Genomic DNA, 10,818 nt, shown 5'->3' with positions numbered 1-10,818 from the left:
GAAAGCTGTCATCTATAATGAATCAAGACAAAACCAATATAAAATTGGTTTATGTTTTAGTTTTAGTTTTTTAATTCTAATTTTAATATGTAATTATACAATATACAAAAATAACTAGGTTTCTTTACACTGCTTCAATGTTCATATAAACAGTAAATCATCTAGCCTTTTTATTCTAACTTTTTTTGTTCTTTTAATTGAATCATTTATAGCATAATTAAATGAACTTAACTTTGAAATTATAATAAACATACCAAATTGAAAGATAAAGGACTAAAATATAACATATGGAGAAAAATCATATTCAATTTCAAATTAAAGAAAATTTTCATTTTGGTCCTCAAGTTTATTTTTTTATTTTTTTATTCCAGTGTTAGAGAGAGGAGAGAAACGTTTGCTAGAAAATGGTAAAAGAGAGAGAAAGTTATTAATTGTCAAAATTCTGATAATAGATATTGCCAAGCCTGGTAGTTTTTGAAAAATAGATCGAACTCAAGAGAAGATTTTGTTTTTGTTTTGAATTTATATTCTTGAACTAATAAAAGGGTGTTTTAGTTGAAGGATTGATTTATTGAGGTTTTGACTATGTTTTTTAGGTAGTTAAAAAAAAAAAAAGTGATTGAAATATACATTTTTAGGGAACCCCCTATTTATTAGGTACCATAGTGGTGGCTTGTTTTTGGGTGGTGACCCAATAGGCGACCTGTCGTCCACTTAATAAAAAAATGGCATCATCTGCTTCTGGAGCCAAAATAAATAAAGTTAAGGCGCGAGGCATAGGTTTTTTAATTCAAGTTAGGCCTGCACATCTAGCCTAACCTATTTTTTTAACTTCATTAAGAATGTATTTTAGTTATTACTTAAAATATAGTTTAGAATTCAAAAATTGAATTCAAAATATCTTTATTTTCAAATTCTATTTGATTCAAATGGAGTAATTTATTCTCTAAGTAGTGTTGCACTGATCATTCTATTGAATCAGGATCGTTGGGAATGATATAGGTTAAAAGACAACTCTTGTCTTTTATCAGTAAGAAAAAAAGAAAGAACGAGAGTTGTCATCTAGTATTTTAGTCACTATAAGCAATTAGAGTCTGAGTAAAGGAACTAATTGTGTAAAGTGAAAGTATTAACACCCCTAATATTTCATACTTGAGGTAAGCTGCATTGTTTATTTATCTAATATAAACTATGAAAATATTGTGTTTTCTAATCATTAGTCTATTTAAGGTTTAAGGAAAATTCTCCTTAGTAAGGACGTCTTTATTTTATTAGGTTAAAAACCTAATTGTTGTGATGCCAACATAAAAAATAAAATAATTATCTTTTTATTTAATATCAAGAATATGTCTTACGTGTGAGTTTATAATCTTACATATTAATAGAAACAAAATGAATTTTTTTTTTTTTAAAATATAGGCTAGAATCCTTTTGAATTTTACAAACTTGTAAAATCCATGCAATATCTTTTAGATTAAAAAAAACATGTCAAATTATTTTAGATTTTTTTTTAAAAAAAAGTTCTTAAATAAATTTAGGATTTTTAGCCATATGTAAGAAAAAAGAAAAAAAAAATTATTTTTGTTTTATTTTTCAGGCTTTGTTTAGCGAAAACTTATTTTTCTTTGTAATAAAATGACCAAAAATAGGTTTAAGAGGTGTTTGCTAAACACACCATTAAACCAAAAAAAATATATATATATATAGCAAACCAAAAAAGGGTATTAAACCCTTTGATCCAATTTTTTTTTGGAAAGGGTCAACTTGAAATTTTTGGTTTAACCATAAACCAAACAAAAAATTTGATTTAACCTGGAAACAATCCAAAACAAAACTAAAGCAAAAAAAACAGATTAAACACCTAAAAAAACATAAAAACTCAAAAATTCTTGAACAAAACAGATTAAACACCCAAAAAGAACATTGAATATGAACCCAGCAACATAGGTTCCAAAACATAACAGATTTGGTTTTAAAAAAAGGCACATACATATTAGAAATCATGCAAAGATTAATAATTTAGCATGCATTCACTTCGATTATCACTAAAACATCATGATTTTTGTCAAAATAGATTTTGGTTTAAAACCGAAACCTTAGGATTAAAATTGATCAAAAACATGTTATTGATGCAAATAAACACCAAATTATCTATTAATCATGCATAACAAAGGTTTCCATGCGAAGAAATGAACCAAATATGGTCCAAATTTAGGGGCTAAGACAATGTTCTTCCCAAAAAAATCTTTAGCCAAGGTAGCCTTTGCCAAACCAAAAAATAGGCAATTTTTGCTTTTAAAACATGCTATTTTATCTTAACAAGTCACAATATCATACACAAACATGTTTGAATAAAAAAACTAACAAAAAAAATATCAAAGCATCAAATTCAAGCATGAGGTACCAAATCAAAAAAATATTAACTTAAAACAACTTATATGTTCATGCAATATGGATTCAAAATTGATTTTTTAAACCCATTTTATGAATGAACAAGCCTAACAAACCCATGGATACACACCTTTACTTTAACATGTATAGCTTAAGTTAAATAAAAAACTAAAATAATATTATATATAAAAAAACAATGTTAAACAACAACTTTGATATATATAAAAAAACATCGAAATAACTTAATTAAATAAAAATCACAGCAACAAAGAGGTGAATGCAACATCATTTGGTAAGCATTCCAAATCTATTTTCTATGTCTGTAAACATAAATATAAAATTAAAAAAAAAAAAAAACACCTTAAGCCTGATATAAAAGCCTGCTTTTGGATCAGAAGATATATCTAGAACAACTACTCTCTCTCTTTTATTTCCTTTGAAAAGTTTTGCCTCACACAAACTTACTAAGCTTAAGAAACTTGAGAAAACTTTGCATTCGCCTCTCAAACCTTCATACTTAGCTTCTCTATGAATTTTGTTTCCGTTTCTCTCTATCTTTTCTTTTTTTCAACCCTTTTTTTCTTGATATTGAGAGGTTTTGAGAAGTCTTTGAATCAATTTCTAACTTCTTAGTCTTGAGGGAAGTGTTGTAAACCCTTGATAAGAACACATTGAGAAGCCTTTATACACGAACAAATGAAAACCAAATTGGTTTTTGCATGATAGTTGTATTGTCAGGGCTAATTGAGTTGCCCACTTTTGAGGACTCATTGAAGCAATTCTTACATCATCGCCACCTGAGGTCTGTAATTCTATATTCATGCATTTGAAGTTGCCAACTCGATCAACCAAAACTTTCATAACATAGGTGCAAGTTGACGAGTGACGTGTCATTCACCTTCTCTTCATTAAGTCTGAACAACATGTTGTTTAGGGTTCTTAATTTGGGATTTGACAAATTTCAATTAAGTTCATGTTCTTCTAATTGTTTTTAATTGTATCCATAATTGTCTCCAGACATTTAATTTCATACAATTTCACCATTGTCAAACTCAATTGCCAGCTCCAAAGTTGATCGCTATTTTCATTTTAGTCATTAGTTTTGAATTTATGCATTTTGACCCTTAATTAACCAATAAACTTTCAATTTCTTCAATTTAACCTCTATTTTAGTGAATTTCAATCCTTACATTCACACGCCTTTTTCGGTTTGGTCATTGGTTTTGGATTTTTTCAATCAATTCTATGATTGCCCATCAAACTTCAATATTTATCCAATTAAGTCACAAATTTAATCAAATTAAATCTTAAAAATTGCAATTCGACTCCCAAACTTTAATTTCATTTAATTAAAGCCTAAATTGACTTCAAAAAATAAATTTTCTTCCATTTAAGTCCTCAATAAATTCAATTAGACCTTGAAAAATTCCAATTGAGTCCTTAAACATATAATTTTGAATTTCCTTCATCAAATTGAATTTTCCTTTGCTAATAAGGCTTTCATCAGTAAAAAAATATATTGTCAAACTTTCTAATCTTTTATATTTTGTTATTCCTCAATCAGTCTTCGACAATTTCCTGGGTGTTCTGATAAATTCTTCTCACTGATATATTTTTTATTTTCTTCCAACATTTTTTTTTCAAATTTTTTGTATTTTCTGATTTTTTGTTTATATGGGGCTCAACAATAGGTAACAACAAGTAGTATCTAAATAATACATTTTTAATCATAATCAAATAATAGTTTTAATGATTTTTGTGTTTTTGTTCCTTTTTTATTTGAGTTACAGGTTTTACAAAATAACTCGGGCTGGCATGAGATAATCGAATATATAATCATATTGATAGTTAAAAAAGATTATTGTGTATAAATTAAATTTTGAATCCACAATTAAAATTTTACTTATAAATACAAAATACATTAACAATGCTTTTACATTTTTCTTTATATTTTTTAAAATAGTTTTTTTACCCACAACAAAGTGTGAACCAATCACTGGTAGTCAATAAAAGAAGCTTCTTTTCTTGCTTTATTATTATTATTTTTTTTTTTGCTTTTTATCATAATAGATTTTGAACCATATATTGTGAACCATGATTGTAATTATTGGAATGAAAGGACAGATGCATGCAGGTCTAAAGTTGGATGCCATAAAAAGTTAAATTTCTTTTCTATATAAAACGTTTGGGTATAGGCTTATCCTTTCTTCTTAAGATGTAAATAAATATTACAGCTAATCTCTCTCACAAAATAATAATAATAATAATAATAATAATACTAATAATGCCTACAACTCCTTTACCTATAAAAACAGGAGAAATTATACTATGTCCAAGTATGCCAACTCAGCATGATGAGTTTCTTCAATCAATGATTAATTATCGTAACTTTAAGGAATTGAACTTATAATTGAATAAGTATACTTCCGTTTTTTATTTTGTAGATTTGAATCTTGAAACTAAAATATAAGATAATTTAATAAATTTTTTGAAATATAGTAGACAAATGTAAGAAATGCGACTTTATTAAGATTTTTTATACATATTGATATAAAAACACCTCTATTGTCAAACATTTCTTGATCAATAATGAAAGTCTGCTTCTCTTCTTCCTCCACTATATATATGTGTGTGTGTGTGTGATGCATGAGGATTTTTTAAAAATTAATTTTTTCCATTAATTATCTATAAAAATATTTTCTTTTATGATATTTTTATTTTTTTTTCCTAGTGCAATAGTAATAATTATTTATTACAATATTTTTTTTCTTTTTAAGCTAAACTAGATTAGTAGAAATAAAACTATGTAACTTATAAATGAGTAGATTTAGAGTTTTGTGGTGGTGATTTTATTCTATAAAATTTTGTGGTGTTGCTGTATCAATATTTTTATAAAAAACCTTGGCACTGAAAATAATTCCATTAAATATTATTCTATATGTTTTGTTTTTGGTTTAGACCTTAATATATTAATAAAATCATCTAAAAAGGTCTAAAAAATTGATACTCTCTTAATCCAAACACCGTTAAATTAACTTTTTAATCCAAAGTTGTATTTCTTTGTGCTAAGCTGCGCTATAAATTGAAAATAGCACTACTAAAAGTAATGTATTATAGCTTTTAAAAATTAAATTTTTTACTAAATAAAATAGTGAATTTTATAATAAATTGTTTGCTTTAGGTTAAAAGCTCATATTCCTCCAAAAGTAAAACGTTGTATTTTAAAAGGAACATGTGTTTCTAGTTGAAAAATAAATCTTAATAAAACACTGTTTAATTTAAACTAAAAATCAATAAAAGCATGCAGTTTTACTTTAAATACACGATAATGCAAAACATGTATTAAAAGAACACTAAATTCAAACATTTTAAGTACAATAACTCTAAAATTTAGAATATTTTAAAGAGCTAAATATAAAGAGATCAAGGGATAATTGTAAAAATATTTTTTTATCAAAAAATAAAATATCTTCTTATCATTTTTATAAATTCAAATGTAATTTTCTCTTTTATCTTTATACTTTTGTTTTTCAAAATAAACTCATAAAATTACTTTCAAAAGTTTGCAAAAGGAGCAGCAGCAATGGGGGAGCGCACGGTAAAGGCACGGGGTCGACTTCATTGTAACAGCACTCCAAAAAGAACTAGGGTTTGGGGAAGATGGCGATGGGTAACTGCAGCAATACTGGTACAGTACTATACAGCTCAGCATCTACCAATCAAAACCCATAAATATAGTAAAAAGTAAAAACACAAAAAGTAATAAAAATGAAAAAGAAAAAGAAAATACCATTAATAATAACAAAATAATAAAGTTCCAGCCCTCATCTGTATATATATACGTCTCAATCAGTCCCTCCACTGTCGCTATCGTCCTGAGTCCTCTTCTCTCTCTCTCTCAACCAAGCTTACACTCTTCCTTCCATTCTAGTTTTTTTTTTTCTTAAATAATATTCTTATAAAGGTTTGATGAGCTGATGTAGCTAAGAGAAGTGAAAAAACCAAATGGGTTCTCTTTCTTTCTATGTGATCTTCGCCGGAATCTGACACGAGGTGGTACTTGCTATATGTTAGTCTCACCACACACAACCAGAGGGAGTGTGTTTTTGTCAGAATCTCGCCGGATAAATAAATCTGATCCACTTAACTAAAAATCTAGATTTCCCAAAGTACTAAAACTCGTTAGTTCTTGATTCCATTTATTAGAGTTTTTTTCTTTCTTTCTTCTCATCCGATATAAAAAAAATATTATTATATTTTTAATGTTGAAAAAAGGGTTTTGTCTTGTTATAAAGTTCTGAGTTAAACAAGGTTGTAGGATTCTTTCTCGGGCATCCCCTTCACGTATTCCCTTTTGGCCTTGACCAATGGCAACATGCCACATCAGGTCCTTGCTCGTGGGTTTGTTGGTTTGCATATGTGCTGTCCAATATTTCTTTGTTTTTCTCAATTTTTTTCCTTACAAGAATTTGCTAGATATATATTATATGTTTGCTTGATTTCAATCTTGAAACCTTGTAGAGAGGAGGTAAAAAGATGGGGCATGGAATTGAAGGCTAAAGGGGTTCTTGTGCATGGAAATATTGACAATCGTTGTTTGCGGGTGGAGCATCATCAAGATTCACATGCAAATGCACGGCCGGTGATGTTAGAGTTAAATCTCTCTTTGTTTCTGTTCATCCGCCAAAGTTCTTTGGAAGTGAGAATCTTGATGATGCTGCATCGGCAATAAACGACTATACAACACAAAAGGACTTGGAAAAAAAACAAACAAAAAACAGTTTGTGAGTGACACTTTGCTCCTGCTGACCAACAGCAAATTAAAGGTGATTCTTTTTTCTTTCTACTTTGCTTTCTGTTACTGTCAGGTGAGTACATTTAGTAGTGTTTATATTTCTATTTTATGGTGGATTCCCTGAGTTTGGATTTTCTTTGCAGCTTGCAGAGAAGGAAAAGGAAGGACACCCTTCGTTTTGCTGACTTTAGCAGATCTGTGATTATTCCCTCCGAGGAAAATATTCAGGGGATGCAAATGGTATCTTTTCTGTGTTGCAGATGTGATAGGTAACTTTGTCAATAAGCAAGAAAGGTGAAGGAGGGAGGGGGAGAGAGAGAGAGAGAGAGTGTGTTGATACCCTTGATTGTGTTGATGATACGATACGAGCTTATAAAATAATGGGATTAAATAGGTGAATTTACTAGACCCCTTACTGTTTCCATTTCTGGGTGTTTGATTTGAGATCCGTTGCAGATCTTTGATTTGTTTCAAAGAATGATTGTTTTGGGTGGTTTTCGATTCTCTTCTTTACACAAAGGCAAAGCAACGATTATGTATGTGGAGGTTCTTTCTTTCCTTGGAGGATAGGCATTGTTCATTGGAGTCTGATAAGACAGGAAGTAGAGCATTGAAGCAGAAGCTGATCACATTGGTAAGGAGAAGAAGAAAAACTAAAGTGAGTAGTTTTTATCAGATTTTGTTGTTTATGGGGTTTTTGATTATATCAGCTAAAATACCTTTACTTGAGTTCAGAGTGTTCTCCATCCCCCAATCTTTGTCTTCACTGGAAATGGTTCAAAATACTCTTTGATTATTTTATGGACATTCTTCCAAATGGTTTTTTCTGTGGAATCAGTAGATCCTTGAAAATTATTAACAGTTTTGAGAACTTTGGCATGCCAAATCATGGTGGGAACAGGTCATATTCTCACTGCCATGGTTGTGTAGGCTTTGGCGTTAGATCTCTGTACTCACCATTCTTGTTGGTGGACCATCTATCTTGCAATTAACTTGGACCCTCGCCTTGTAGTCCTACTTTTTTGCAGACTTACTCAGTCCACCTATTTTTTCACCTCTTTCAATAATAGCAACCTAAGAGATTTGGCAATTTATTCTCCTTTTCTCCTCACAATCCATGACAGTGATAACTCAGCCATTTCAAGATTTTAGAGATCTGTGTGCCTCCATCGCTGTCTTAATCATTGGTTCACATATTCAATGCCCAAGGTTTGAATCCTCTCATCTACTCTTCTTCTTTATGAATCTGAAACGAGGCAGTACAGGAAGCGAAAATTTAGGTATACTGATTTACGAACTGTTGTTTTGTTATGTATGAGTTTTGTTTCCCGTTTTTTGATTCAACATGTTTCTTTTAACAAATTAATCTAAACAATCTATCATTGGTCTTTAGATGTTAAGTTCGCAATTAATTTTTCAAGATTACGTTTTAACATGTTTCCCTTTGTAGACTACTCTCATCTCCTTGTGGAAACATATGATCAAGTTGTTCAAGTAGAGTTGTCCCTCTAGCTAGTTCTCGCAGATCAGAAAGAGAGAATTAGTATAGCAGAATGTAAGCTCATATAATCGTAGTCTTTATCACGTAGTTTTCTCAATTGAAGTTACGATGTTTTATGTGTTTGGTTACTCTTATGTGATTAGAAGCAACAGAGATAGTGGGGATAAAAAAGATATGTATCTTTGTAATATTTCTTTTGAAAGTATATAAATTTATTTTAGAATTATTTTATAGATAGGTTTATATATATTTATATATTATTTTAAGATTTATCTCGAGACACTAACCAAACACAAATTTAATGTTTGACACCGATAAGATTGCTTTGTTTTTTGTCATGAAGTTCTTATTTCTTGTTCCCTACTAAATTCCATTACATTTGAACTTCTTTAGCTTATATCCCAATTTTCCATCATTAGTTATTGAAACCACGTTCATGAACTATTTTGAGACTACATTTTACAAGTCTTGTAACTAAGATACTGTAAGTTACTGTTTAACTGCAATAATCTGCAAATAATTGAAGCAGCTCCTGTTCTTCGACCAAGTTAACAGTTTAAAAAAGTAAATACTCACACAAACTCTACTCCCCCTCTTTAGGCTACATGATCATTGTTTTAATATTTCATGTCCAAAAAATCAGAGATTTTGAATTACATGTCCTTTCTGTTGGTAGTACTTTTGGCTTTCCTCGCGATTTCCACATGCTCCAATGTGTTTTCTAGTTTTACCTTTTCTTTTTCTTGTTGAGTACCATTGCAACCTTGAAAGCACTTGCATTTTCTTGCTTATAATACATGCTCGGAAGTCAGAACTTAGAGCAATCTTGCAGAAGATCCTTTGAGTTCCATGAAAATGACTATTGATCATGCTTCATCTCTCTCAGACTACGTCAATGTGACCTCATTTTTATTTCGTAAAAGTAGAAAACTAAGGCAATGCTGTGGAATATGTATGGAGAATTCGGTTTATTTCACTGTAGGACTTCTGCATTAGCTGAATATAGACGTTGGATTTGATGTTTGCTAAAGGGATCTTTATCACACCACCCATATTGTAATTGTTCACAACAATTCGTTTCATTATAATCAGACCATGTTGTCTTATGAGGTTTTTTTTTTCAACATTGCCATTGGCTCATACTCAAGTCTCTTGCATCCATGACATGGCCAATCACTCCACATGAAGCTTTTTATTTCTTATCTACAATGTCAATTTGGTTATATCTGTTTTTTCTTCTTTGTCGTTACAATTGCTTCAGATGACCCAAACGTAAATATTTTGCTTTCTTCACAATGGATCAATATAAGATCAGAATATCTGGTGGCAATTAAGGCATCGTGGATCGTACCAAGCTCGTCTTGGGTTGGTTTATGGACTCTTGACTAAGTGAATGTTTATGTTTGTTAATATATATATATATATATATATTAATTGAAAACACATCGAAATAATTTTTATCAAAATCATATAAAAAACAATTTAAAAGATATTTAAGAAACAGGTTGAATATTTGGCAAGGTGAGTTCAAGTCAGAATTGTCAAGATGATCTATGCATTAACGACCGTTTGTAGCAAGTGAAATTGTATAACTATAAATGTGTCTTCATAGACATATAATGCGAATCCAACCATCATTCACTAGGGCACTTTGACAATATCCAAACAACTGGCTGTTGTAAGTACTCTTCTTGTCTGAACGAGTGATATCAATACAACCGTCATCCATCAATACAACATCCTAATGGCTGAATGTTATCCAATTGTGTGATAAATTATCATACTTATCTCACTAATACCCACACTTACCTCTCTAATATAATATATTTTATGGCATATTCCTTCTGGGCGGTCCACAAATTTATCAATCATCGAGGAATATGCCCTTTACTCCCATTACATTACACCCATCTGTTCAAAATTATCATCGCCACTCGTACTCTGATCCCTTTCTGAAGTTTTTATGTCCCAATGGCATGATATCTTCCACAGTATTACTGTCGTCCTCCAAGCTCAAGTCTTGTCATTGTTCTCGACATTCAAGCATTGCCCACGGATCGGCTCCAAAGGTGCTGATGGGATGAGTACGTACGCCCTCCGGTGTGCACGTATATACTCTCTAGAATGCACC

The 10,818-nt window shown here is 30.2% G+C and overlaps 1 long non-coding RNA gene across 2 annotated transcripts; it reads left to right on the top strand.

Annotated features, from left to right (window-relative positions):
* The first annotated feature begins 6,269 nt into the window (after positions 1 to 6,269).
* LOC118034782 (uncharacterized) lies at positions 6,270 to 9,807 on the top strand. 2 transcript variants are annotated; one of them, XR_004685077.2, is made up of 3 exons: positions 6,270 to 6,778; positions 6,913 to 7,217; positions 7,330 to 9,807. It is a non-coding gene; the product is annotated as an uncharacterized lncRNA (long non-coding RNA). The 2 variants fall into 2 exon arrangements; XR_004685076.2 differs by having other exon boundaries at positions 6,270 to 7,217.
* Positions 9,808 to 10,818: the final 1,011 nt, after the last annotated feature.

Source organism: Populus alba, chromosome 9 (genome assembly GCF_005239225.2).
Source record: "Populus alba chromosome 9, ASM523922v2, whole genome shotgun sequence".
Classification (NCBI taxonomy): Eukaryota; Viridiplantae; Streptophyta; class Magnoliopsida; order Malpighiales; family Salicaceae; genus Populus; species Populus alba.
The sequence above is the reverse complement of the archived record's forward strand: the minus strand, read 5'-3'. Positions and strand labels throughout refer to the sequence as shown.